Here is a 12,916-nt window from a genome sequence, read left to right as displayed (position 1 = left end):
TGGGCGGCTTCTCTTTGCAACGAGGGCTCCTCCTCTTCTTTGCGAACAACGGTGGTGGCGGTGGCGGCGGCGGTGGCGGCAGCAAGTCTCTTCCTCTTCTTCTCTCACAAAGCCTTGGCTCTCTCCCTCACTCTCTCCCTCGCTCTCGCTCTCAAAAGGCAAAGAAAAGAAAATAAAAACGGCGCTCTGGTTTCGGCCGCGCTTTTTTTCCCTGCGGCGTCGCTATTGGCGTCGCAAATACGACGCAAATAGCGACGCTAATAGGGACGCCAGTTGTGACGCCAATAGCGACGCCTATAGCGACGCCGATATCCGTCGTCGCTAATCAACGCCGCTAATTGCCCAATTCCTTGTAGTGAGATCGAGTCAAACTGTCCTTAACACTACATAGATAGAAGCATAATTCTGTGGCTGCTACGGCTCAGAACAATCAGGAGATTCATGGAGGGGCTGTGTTGTAGGCCGCTCGATGGGGGAAGAGAGGATCGACTGTGGAGGACAGGAACGACGCGAATTCAACGGATATAGAGGGAATGTTTTTCTCAGTCGACGAAGGGGTGGGGAATCGATTCTGCGACAGCGACTGCCGCTCCTGATTATGGTTGGCACCCAAAAAGTGACTAATAGAGATCAGTAGAATCTTGCTATTGGGGGGGATACTCAATGTTGCGACTGGATATGCACTCTATTGGACAAGAAAAGATGAAGTAGAGCAAGTAATTGTGAGCCACAGTGCCACAATTCAGAGCGACGGATGAGGTTGTTAGACACTTCTCTCTAATCACATGCGCTTCAACATCGAGCGGAGCTACAGTAGATTAATATCGGCGTGCTCTATCGCAACCCGCAGCATTAATTCATCATCATAATTGGTTCTTGAACTTTGCTCCCTTGATTCTGAAGACCCAGCTATCAACCTTTAATCAAGACACAGAGTGTATTACAGAAACTGAGTCTGTTTTGGCCTGCAAGCTCAGGACTACTTATGATACTCAAGGGAGGACACCATCGACAGAGGATCAGGAGCCGAGTGTTCTCCATCTCTATCAAGATGAGGTGAAAATGAATATATGGAGGCAAATAATATAGATCTATTAGGATTATGGAGAGTTATGAGAAATAAAATTTCCCACATATCATCAAGAAAGTAAGAGCTTGATCCTTACTGTTATGACTGCTGGATGTTTATTCCTTTTTCCAATAGAGCACAAAGAGCCTTACTCGACTCTCCTTATAAAACAACTTCTTGTACTGTGTGTTTCTCCATCAATCCCAGACCTTATGATCTCTTTAACAAGCACATGGTGAAGTAATCAATCAGCTTAAGGTTCTTTAACAGTGATAGAAATTGACATGCTAGTCTATCTTGAAGAGTAAAGGTATTAAACCACTCCACAAGATGAGAAAATTTCTGATATTTTTTATGAATTCATGGGTTCTTCTTTGTAACTGATGATGACTAGATACAAGTTAGTCATGAGTTGAAGCAGAAATATATTATTCAGAATTTCTCTACTGAATCAGCCACATCCTCTCTTGAAAGTAACGACCAATAACAGAGTTCTACCACAAAAGGCTGCAGAAAAGGTTAAGGACATGTCTATTACATTTGAAGGACTCAATACAAGTGTTCTTCTAGACGTAAAGAATGGATTCAGGATTTTCAAAAACTACATGCGTCTTCTGAAGAGTTGTTGGAATGTAAATATGATCCTTTGTGAAGGCTGTCACACTATTGACCTTCTATCCTGAAATTATTTAAAGTCCTCTATGGTCACGACTTTGCTTTCGAAAATCCTTCGACATCTTTGGTGAACCCATCGTGAAAGCGTCGCAGAAATTTTAGGATGGGAGATACTTCAGCCTCTCTTTCAGCCTCTTCTACAATTCCAGCTGCGTCTACTTCAGCTCCATCAATGACTGCTGCGTCAAGTACTTTAACAGAGGATCTAAAGCAGATTTTGCAGAATATGTCCATGTATATGCAGCTCCAAAATCAACAGACACAATTGTACATGCAGCAGCAGCAACAATTGCATCAACAGCAGTTGTCTCAGCAAAGGCAACTCTATTTGGAGCAAGATAATGCAAACAGCGCGACTAAGGCTATTGAAGCAGTTGAGAATGAGAAGAAGCTATTTGACGGCCGTAATGTTTCAGCATATTTGAAGACATATGAGACCAAGATAGGTTTTTTTGGAGTTCCAGCTGGACTTATGAGTAAGTACTTCCTTCGTCTTGTCACACCCGCTTTGAGGGCAAAAGTGACTGATCTTTTTATTCAAAATACACATTGGCAAGATTTTAAGAAGGCCTTGAAAGAAGAATATTTCCTTGAAGACTTTGGTATGGCTACTCGACGGTCATTTTGAGAGTGGATCTACATGCCAAACAAAATAGCTGCTTCAGAGTTGATTCGAGAATTCGAAGAGAGGTATAGTCAGCTTGATGCTATTGAACAAAGAGCATTGGATGTTGAAAAAGTTGAGCTTTTCTTGCAAGCTGCAGATCGTGCCCTTCAAGAAGAATTGGGTGAGCTTCTTGAGGATCGCACGAAGCCTATGGGTCTTAAAACAGATTGGCAGGATGCTCAGGATGCAGTCTCGACTTTGACCAAGAGGAGGATATGGAAGGCTCGTCTACAGAATGGTTCCATGACACCTACGCCATCATCTGCTCCTATGCCTACTTCTATCCCTGTTATTTCTTCTCCTCCTCAACCAGTTTCTTGGCCTATGCCAGTGCCTACTGTTTCTACTCCACCAATTCCTCCTGTTCCACGACCGATGCCTACACCTTCTGCTCCAAAACCATCCGCTCCATCGGTGCCTACCTCTCTTGATGACATAATCAAAGGCATAACAGATTTGACACTGGAGTCAGTCAAAGTGGAGTTGGTGGGAAAGTTGAAAGAGCAGTTTGCTTCGACTGCGCCTACTACTTCTTCTAGTGCTCCTACTGCACCTAGGAGTGCTCCTAGTGCACCTAGGAGAGATCGGAGATGTGTTTGGTGCGATAGTACGGACCATCAGCATTGCAGGGATTGTGAATCTTTTCAGGATGCAAGGAGGAAGAATTTGGTATATTGGGGGCAAGATGATAAGATTTGGTTGACTGAGACAGGAGCTCCACTTGCTATCAACTTTGGTAAAGGTGGAATGAAGAAGTTAGTGGATGACATGGCTACGCGTACTTCTTATGTGACAGCTAGAGGTGATGCTTCTGCATATGGAGTCCAGATTGAGAAGGGATCAAAGACTCAGTCAGCACTATGGACTTATGCTATGGAGACTGCAAACAAGGAAAAAATTCAGCAAACCGTTTTGACTAGTGCAGGCTCTAGCATCAGATCAGAGACAGGTTGGGATTCACCTGTTGACATGTACTCTATTTATGCTTATTTGGCTAAGTATCAAGGAGCAGATGTACTTGTTGAGGAGAAGCATAAGAGGGATAAATAAAATCCAAGTACAGCTAAAAAGACTAGAGGGGGTGAGTTTGTTACTCCACCTACTGCAGGACCGTCTTCAAGACCAGGGCCAGATCGACAGATGGAAGATGCTCAAAAGAGAGAAAAGAGGCAAGATCCTAGAGAGAGAAAGCAGCCAGGGTTTAGATTGATGTCCGATATTGAGACATCTACGGACATGAAGAAATCTTTAATGACAAGATACTTGGCAGTGAGGTGACTTTTACTATTTCTGAGGTTTTGGGCATCTCGAAAAGAGAGTTTCAGGATCAGTTTCAGGAGGTCCTGAAGAGGAAAAGACATGCATTATCTACCATTGATACACAGGGAGTTTTGATTGGGGAGTTGGATGAGGATGAGGATGAGGTTATGGTTGAGAATGCTTCTGTTTTTCCACAGGTAGAGAAGAGGGTTCAGCCTATGCATTATGCTGAAATTGATGAGCCTGTCTTGATACTGCGTAGTCACTTTTCGTGGAGCCATTGGGCTAGGGCAACTACAGAGACGATGGTAAAGATTGGAGAGAAACAAGTGCCTTATGTTGCATTGGTGGATCATGGTTTAGAGATTAATCTCATAGTTCGTGGAGTTTATGAGAGTAACAGATGGCCTATGGATGTAGAGCATGGGTGGCGTATGAGAGCTGCCAATAACACTGCAGGTGATTTGTATGCTGCCTCTCCTAGTGTCAGGGTTTCTATTGGTGATGTAGAGGAGGATTTTCATTTCTTTGTGCAGGATTCATTCTCTTATCCTATAACTCTTGGACAGCCATTCATCACAGAGATGCGCATGGAAACAAAGGTAATGGATGATGGATCTGCTTATGCACGGATTCGCAATAAAGATGGTATGAGAGCAGTTCAGTTTATGACTATGTGTGTAAACCATGTTAGAAACAGGGATACTCTCAGAGATGCACTTTTGCCCACTGTGAGGGATTCGGGTTTTCATTAGGTACCGCCATTTCGCAAGACAATGGTGGTACAGAGCAGAGGAGATTGGAGTTCTCGCCTCCTGGCCCAGCAGTGTTTTCTCCTCCGGTTTTGTTGGGATTTTAGCTAACAGTTCGATGAGCTATCAGAAGATTTCTAGGTTGCCTAGAGCTGCTAGGCAGTATATATGCAGGAAGGAGAAAAATTTGAAAAATGCAGGAATTTTGGAGGATGATGAGCACATAGATGGGATGTATGACAGTGTGATTTGTGCAGATACAATGACAGAGATGGGAGATATGCTGAAAACTTATATGCAGAGTTGTCACAGTAATGTATTAGTGCAATCCCTGGACATGTTTCATGAAATTGCAGATTTTGTATCACAGATTGAGTTAGAGGTTGAGGAGGCTCAGCAAAAAGTGTTGAGTGCTGAAGAAATTCAGCAAACAGAGTTTCCAGCTGGTTATGATCAGCTTTCAGAGACACAGAGGGCTGAAAACTTTCAACCAACAGAGTTTACTGCTGAAATATTTCAGCATCCAGAGTTTAGGGTTGTTTCTATGTAGTCCATAGAGCAGAAGGCTGAGGATATTCAGCCATTGGAGTGCAGAATTGCTGATTTATAGCAAGATTTGAGTAATACAGAAGAGCATAATGAAGCCAGGGTTGACATGAAATACAAAACTGTGGATAAGAAGGTGAAGCCGGTAGCTGTACCGCTTCCACCTGACAGTGATCAGCAAATAGAGAGGGCTGCTAAACAGCCAATTTTGAGGAATCCGGAGCATATTGGTCATAAATTTTCAGCAGAGATTTTTGCTGAATTGAAAATTGGAAATGGTAATTTCTTGCTACCCATACAGAAGCAATACTTTCAGGAGATGCTTGAGTGACATGGAAGGGGATTTACTTTTTTCCCGCATGAGATTGGATGTGTGAATCCTGATATTGTTGCTCCTATGGTCATTTTTACTATTCCTCAAATTCCATGGAATCTCCGATCTATTCCAGTGCCTAAAGCACACCTGCCAAAGCTGATTGATTTATTGAATGAGAAAATCAGGATAGGAATTCTTGAGCCTTCATCTGCACCATACTCAAACAGGTGGTTTACAGTTCCAAAGAAGAATGGTACTCTCCGATTTATTCAGGACATGCAGCCAGTGAACAGAGTTACTATTAGGAATGTTGGTATAGGTCCAGTTGTGGATGGGTTTGCAGAAGCATTTGCTGGACGTGCCATCTATTCTTTAGGTGATTTGTATTCAGGATATGATCAGTTTCAGCTGGCTTTGAAAAGCAGGGACATAACCACCATGAGAACTCCTATTGGGCTTGTGAGGATGTGTACCTTGCCTCAAGGTGCCACTAATTCTGTTGCGCATATGATGAATGCCATGCATAAGGTCCTTCGAGATTACATACCTCAGCTTACTATGCCTTTCTTGGATGATGTGCCCATTAAGGGGTGTGCAGAAGAAGAGAAAAATGAGAGTCTAAATGATCAGGGATGCAGATACTTTGTGGCTGATCATATTTCAGCATGTGAGAAGATTTTGGCCAGGTTAGAAGAAGTGAACTTGACACTTTCAGGGCAAAAATCTGTTTTTGGAGTGAATGAGGTTGTCATTGTTTGACATATGTGTGGGTATTATGGCAGGAAACCCTCACCTGATAAGGTGAATGCTATAGGCAATATTGCGGAGTATTGTTCTACCACTTCAGAGGTATGGAGATTCATTGGAGCTTGTGTGTTTTATATGATTTGGATACCTCATTTTGCACACATAGCAAATTGTTTATATCAGCTGCTTCGAAAAGGGCAGAAATTCTATTGGGATGAGACCCACACTAGAGCTAGGCGGAAATTGAAGAAGTTATTGCAGAATGCTCCTACTCTCAGGAAAGCGGATTATAATTGTGGAAAGCCTATTGTATTGACAGTTGACACTAGTCCAATTGGCATAGGTTGGGCTGTGGGTCAAGATGATGCAGATGGAAATAGGTATGCTATTCGGTTTGGGGCGAAAGTCCTAAATGAGAGACAGAGGAGATATCTGCAAATCAAGAGGGAGCTACTGGGGATTGTCACGGCTCTCAAATGTGACAAGGAGTACTTTATTGGAGATTCAGTTGTGGTAGAGACAGATTGCTTGCCATTGATTGGTATGATCACGAGTTGCTCTACTTCGAATATAGCTATGCTGAGATGGATTGCATACATCAAGTTATTAAATTCGGAATTTAAACACATAGCAGGGAAGGATAATCCAGTGGCAGATATGTTGTCTAGGGCCAGATATGATGATGAGGAGACTCTACTTGCAGAAGAGGATGATGCATAAATTTCAACCACTATGGTTGATCATGTTTGTCATGTCTATGATATTGTGGCTTTCATAGAAGAACTCTATGTTGGAGATTGGTTGTTGCAGATTGGCAGGTACCTTAGTACACTAAGAAAAAGAGATGAATGGACAGATGAAGAGTTCACGAAGATCAGAAGGAAAGCCTATGGTTATTTTCTCAAGGACGGATTTCTTTGGAAGCATTCGAAGAAAAGAAGCGGATTACCTTTGCGGGTTGTCTGCGATAGAGGGACACATTTACAGGTGGTGAGGGAGTTTCATGAGAGTCCTTGGACTGGTCATAGAGGAGTGTGGGCTACTTATGAGAAAATCAAGTAGAAATATTGGTGGAAAGGCATGTATAGAGATGTTTCTCACTTTGTTGAGACTTACAAAGACTGCCAGATGTATTCGATAGTGCGTCATCGAGATAAGCTTCATCCGACCTATCCGCTATGCATTCATTATAAGTGGGTAGTTGATTTGGTTACTATGCCTATGGGTCTATGGTAGATGAGATACATTGTTTTGGCTAGAGAGGATCTTACCAATCATGTTGAGGGCATATCTTTGAGAACAAAGACCACTAGTGCAGTGTGTAAGTTCTTATTGGAGGAAATTTTCTGCAGGTATGGTTGTGTGGGTAAGATCACTGCGGATCGTGGTGAATTGGATGCAGATAAAGCTAGGGAGTTTTTCTCTCAGCTAGGAATCAAGTTGGCTCTAAGTACAGCATATAATCCAGAGGGAAATGGAAAGAGTGAAAGAGGACATCCGCCGATAGTGAAAGCATTAGCCAAAGCATGCAGAGGACGGATTGGAGAATGGCCGAGACTTCTACCATTTGCTTTGTGGGCTGATCGTACGACTCATAGTGTTACCATATGATATATGCCTACAGAGTTGATGTATGGTCAGAAACCTGTTATGCCGACTGAGACTTGTGCTTTGACTTGGTCAGTTTTACCTTGGCAGGAGGATTTGACGAGAGAGGAGCTCTTAGCTCTTCGGATTCGACAGTTGGATAGAAGACCAGAGGATATTCAGCTAGCTATTGACAGGTTGAAGGTTGCTAGACTAAGAAATAAGGACAGGTTTGACAACAGGCATCGCTTGCGGCCTAGAGCAATAGAAGAGGGAGATTGGGTATTAGTCTTTGATAGCAGCCTTGAAAATCAGCATACTGCACTTCGAAAGATGGTGAAAAGATGGTTTGGGTTGTACATACTTAAACATGTCTTTGACAATGCAACATATGAGTTGACAGAATTGGATGGACAGTGCTTAGAGTGCCTATTGCTGGAAAAAGAATCAAGATTTTCAAGAAAAGAGATGATGAAGATTATGCATTGGAAGAATTTTCAAGAGAAGAGCAACGAGAAGAAACTCCAATGGAAGAAATAGATGATATGACAGATAATCTTGCTGAAATACCGGAAATGCATAATGAAGAGATTGTTCTGTTTGTGGATCTTGATGATAATGATAATGGGTAGTTGGCCCATCTGGAGCATGCGCACGATTAGAGGGGGTGGATGTCATATTGCTGCGCATTCGAGGTGTGAAAACCACCCGAAAGTTGTGTGTGTGATTTGATACTTTGTACATACTTAGTCGTTATGTTTGCTCTTTCATTCCATGCGGGAAATATAGTGAAGAGGGTTTGGAGCAAGAGGAATTAATCAACAATGCTCTGGTTGACATGTATGCTAAAAGTGACATGCTTGTAGAAGAACAGGGAGTTTTTGGTAGATTGGTAACTCGAGATGCAATCTCATGGGCTACACTTATTTCAAGATATGGCGATTATGGGCTTTGTGAGGAAGTACTAAACTATTTCCAAGAGATGCAAATCGAAGTACATTGGTGGATATGTATGCCAAAGGTGGGAGCTTGCTTGATGTTCAGCACACGTTTAACTACATGCCACAACGCAATGAGTATTCTTGGAGTTCCCTTAACCTTGGCTATAGGTGGCATTATCAAGTTGCATACGGATATTGACAATGTGGAGTGCATTGGTCAGCTGACTAACGAGGGAGAGCTGCATCTTAGAGAATGTGGGTCTGAAAAACAATCTATTGCCCTTGATATCACAGACTTGACGAAAATAAGATGGTTTCACCGAAAAATAGATGACTTTCCTACTATTTCTCGGAGTGTTACAATTGCAGATGGGGAGAAAAAGTATCAGTGGTTATCGGCATGCTAAACTTGCGATGTTAGGGAAAAACGTGGCGCTGAATATATTTGAATCTGCCATTTTTCTTGGAAGGGAAAAAAGAAGAGATTTATCGGCCGTTTTTTTGTTTTTCTGGGAGCAAAGGGGGGAGGAATCGGCAGTTTTGGGACAGACTGTGATGAAAAACAGAAGCTAAAAAAAAAACGTATGTGGGAAGATAAAAAATGACACTCAGTTGTGGGTGAGAAAAAAAAGCTATGAAGGAAAAAAAAAGCATTATGGGAAGTGGGCCTGAAGGAACGATTCATCTGTCTGCGTGGATTGCAGATAAAATTTCCGCTCCGAGCTTCCATGGAAAGACAATCACTAGCCGTCCGCCACGGACGATTAATCCATCTTTGCTGAAGATTTGAGCTCATGGAAAGTTGTTGTCGACACTAGAGAACCACAAGGATGTTTTAGGAGATCGAGTCAAACTGTCCTTAACACTACATAGACAGAAGCATAATTCTGTGGCTGCTATGGCTCAGAACAATTAGGAGATTCATGGAGGGGCTGTGTTGTAGGCCGCTTGATGGGGGAAGAGAGGATCGACTATGGAGGACGGGAACAACGCGAATTCAACGGAGATAGAGGGAATGTTTTTCTCAGTCGACGAAGGGGGGGAATCGATTCTGCGACAGCGACTGCCGCTCCTGATTATGGTTGGCACCCAAAAAGTGACTAATAGAGATCAGTAGAATCTTGCTATTGGGGGGGATACTCAATGTTGCGACTGGATATGCACTCTATTGGACAAGAAAAGATGAAGTAGAGCAAGTAATTGTGAGCCACAGTGCCACAATTCAGAGCGACGGATGAGGATGTTAGACACTTCTCTCTGATCACATGCGCTTCAACATCGAGCAGAGCTACAGTAGATTAATATCGGCCTGCTCTATCACACCCCGCAGCATTAATTCATCATCAAAATTGGTTCTTGAACTTTGCTCCCTTGATTCTGAAGACCCAGCTATCAACCTTTAATCAAGACATAGAGCGTATTATAGAAATTGAGTCTGTTTTGGCCTGCAAGCTACAGGACTACTTATGATACTCAAGGGAGAACACCATCGACGGAGGATCAGGAGCGGACTGTTCTCCATCTCTATCAAGATGAGGTGAAAATGAATATATGGAGGCAAATAATATAGATCTATCAGGATTATGGAGAGTTATGAGAATAAAATTTCCCACATATCATCACGAAAGTAAGAGCTTGATCCTTACTGTTATGACTGCTGGATGTTTATTCCTTTTGCCAATAGAGCACAAAGAGCCTTACTCAACTCTCCTTATAAAACAACTTCTTGTACTCTGTGTTTCTCCATCGATCCCAGACCTTATGATCTCTTTTACAAGCACATGATGAAGTAATCAATCAGCTTAAGGTTCTTTAACAGTGACAGAAATTGACATGCTAGTCTATCTTGAAGAGTAAAGGTATTAAACCACTCCACAAGATGAGAAAATTTCTGATATTTTTTATGAATTCATGGGTTCTTCTTTGTAACTGATGATGACTAGATACAAGTTAGTCATGAGTTGAAGCAGAAATATATTATTCAGAATTTCTCTGCTGAATCAGCCACATCCTCTCTTGAAAGTAACGACCAATAATAGAGTTCTACCACAAAAGGCTACAGAAAAGGTTAAGGACATGTCTATTACATTTGAAGGACTGAATACAAGTGTTCTTCTAGACGTAAAGAATGGATTCAGAATTTTCAAAAACTACATGCGTCTTTTGAAGAGTTGTTGGAATGTAAATATGATCCTTTGTGAAGGCTGTCACTATTGACCTTCTATCCTGAAATTATTTAAAGTCCTTTGTGGTCGTGACTTTGCTTTCAAAAACCCTTCGACAGCATAAAGGGAAGCAACATTACATGGCTGACCATCTATCTCGTATCCCCAAAAGAGAAGCGACTGCAAGACATTGTGGATGAATTGCCAAACATGTATCCATTCCGCTTATCCAGCGAAAAAGATTTTTTTAGAGGTTACATGGTGCATATGACATAGTCGAAGTGCTTGAACACGGACTACGGGAAGGACCAATAGAAAAAGCCCGACTCAAGCAGCTCATCTTGAAGATCAAACCCTATTAGATGACAGTTAGCCAACTTTATAGACTCGGGCAAGACGGGTTATTGGGCAGATGCATGTGTGAGCATGAGATGCATGACATGCTGACAGAGGTACACTTCAGAATTGCAAGTGGACATTTCAATAGAGATGCGACAACCCGCAACATTCTACAATCCTAGTTGTGGTGGCCCACCCTCTTTCGAGATACGGCACGATTTGTGAAGCATTGTGATGAGTGCCAAAGGACTAAAGTTCTGATTCTTAAGGATCACATGGAGCTAATCCCAATTATCACACGAAAACCCTTCAAAAAATGGAGGATTGACTTCATTAGATCGATTAGTCCTATGACACAGTATTCACAAGCCAAATATATCATTGGGGCTACCGATTATTTGACAAAACAAAAGCATGAGCTATGAGGAAAAATGATGCTCGGACCACTATTAAGTTCCTATGGGACCAACTGATCTCACGATTCGGCTATCCCATCCAACTAGTTATCGACAAAGGTACACACTTCATCAATGAATTGATAGCTCACCTCCCATCCTCCTTTCTAATCATCCATAAAAAATCCTCACCTTATTACCCATAGGAAAATGATCAAGCAAAATCTACAAATAAAATCTTAGCTTGCTGACCAAAGTCATATCTACTTCACGCAATGATTGGGATAACAAGCTGATGGCGGCCTTGTGGGCGTACCGCAGAACTTACAAGACGAGTGTAGGATAGACCCCCTTTAGATTAGCATATGGTACAGAGGAAGTCCTTCCGTCGGATATCTTCATACCAAGCCTCAGGATAGCCCTTCAAGAATGATGGGATAGGAAGAAGGCATGAATGGAACGCTTATCGGAAACACGGTTTCTCACCACACATGTGCTAATCTAAGAGAAGACAAGATGCAAAAGCTGGTTTGAGAAGGATGTCAAGCAGCACAACTTTGAAAGGGTGACTTAGTAATGTTGTACACACTCAAAGGATATAAGCAAAAAAAAAAAGTTTCGGGGGCTAGGACCTTTTAAGGTTTGAATCATCAGTCGAACTGGCAATGTAGAACTGGAAACCCTAGAGGGCAAGGGCATAGGCTTCTTCAATGGTAGCCGCATAAAGAAGTATTTCCCTCCCACACACCCATTTCATGAGCCCCCAATGCTAGCACCCCCTGTCCACGTGCAAGTAGCCACTATCAACTGAGGTGGACGGTGAGGATGAGAAAGCAGTACCACCAACTTTAACTCTGGCGGATTTTTCTGAATGAAAGATGCAAATGCAATTTGTCAACCTGTGTTGTCATATTTCCTCTATTATGATCCTTTGCGAGTTCATATCTGAGTGTAGTGAGATAAGTAGTGATGTAGAAAGTGAAATGCCTGTGATGTGAAGATAAAGTTTAGTGTGAATTTTGATTTTCTCAGTTGTCAAATTGAGTTAAAATGTCATTTGAAATAGTAAAACTGTGTAACTGTTGCTCAACCGTGTAACCATAATACATTGGCAACCACAGTGATTATGAAGGGTATTCATTGTCGAGTTTGATCTCTTTTGGGAGGGATGAGTGCCATGCTAAGCATTGGTTTTGGGAGTAGTTACATTGTTGGTTATGTTTTTGGAAGTCAGATGCTGAATGATTTTTTGTTCTCGAGAATTCAGAGAAACCTGTTCACCCGTATTTCACAAGGTGGGCAGCGCGGCAGCGCGGTGTGCAGCAGCGTGCAGAAGGGCATGAAGGTGGTGAAGATAGTGGGATGCAAAGTGACAATTTGGAGAATGAGTCAGATCAGAGTGTAGAGGATTTGGAGGATATAGATAATTATGGAGGACTTTTCAATGAACCTAGAGG

Source organism: Lygodium microphyllum, chromosome 16 (genome assembly GCF_053477565.2).
Source record: "Lygodium microphyllum isolate KBCC chromosome 16, Lygodium_microphyllum_v1.1.10, whole genome shotgun sequence".
NCBI classification, from domain to species: Eukaryota; Viridiplantae; Streptophyta; class Polypodiopsida; order Schizaeales; family Lygodiaceae; genus Lygodium; species Lygodium microphyllum.
Note: the sequence above shows the minus strand (reverse complement) of the source record.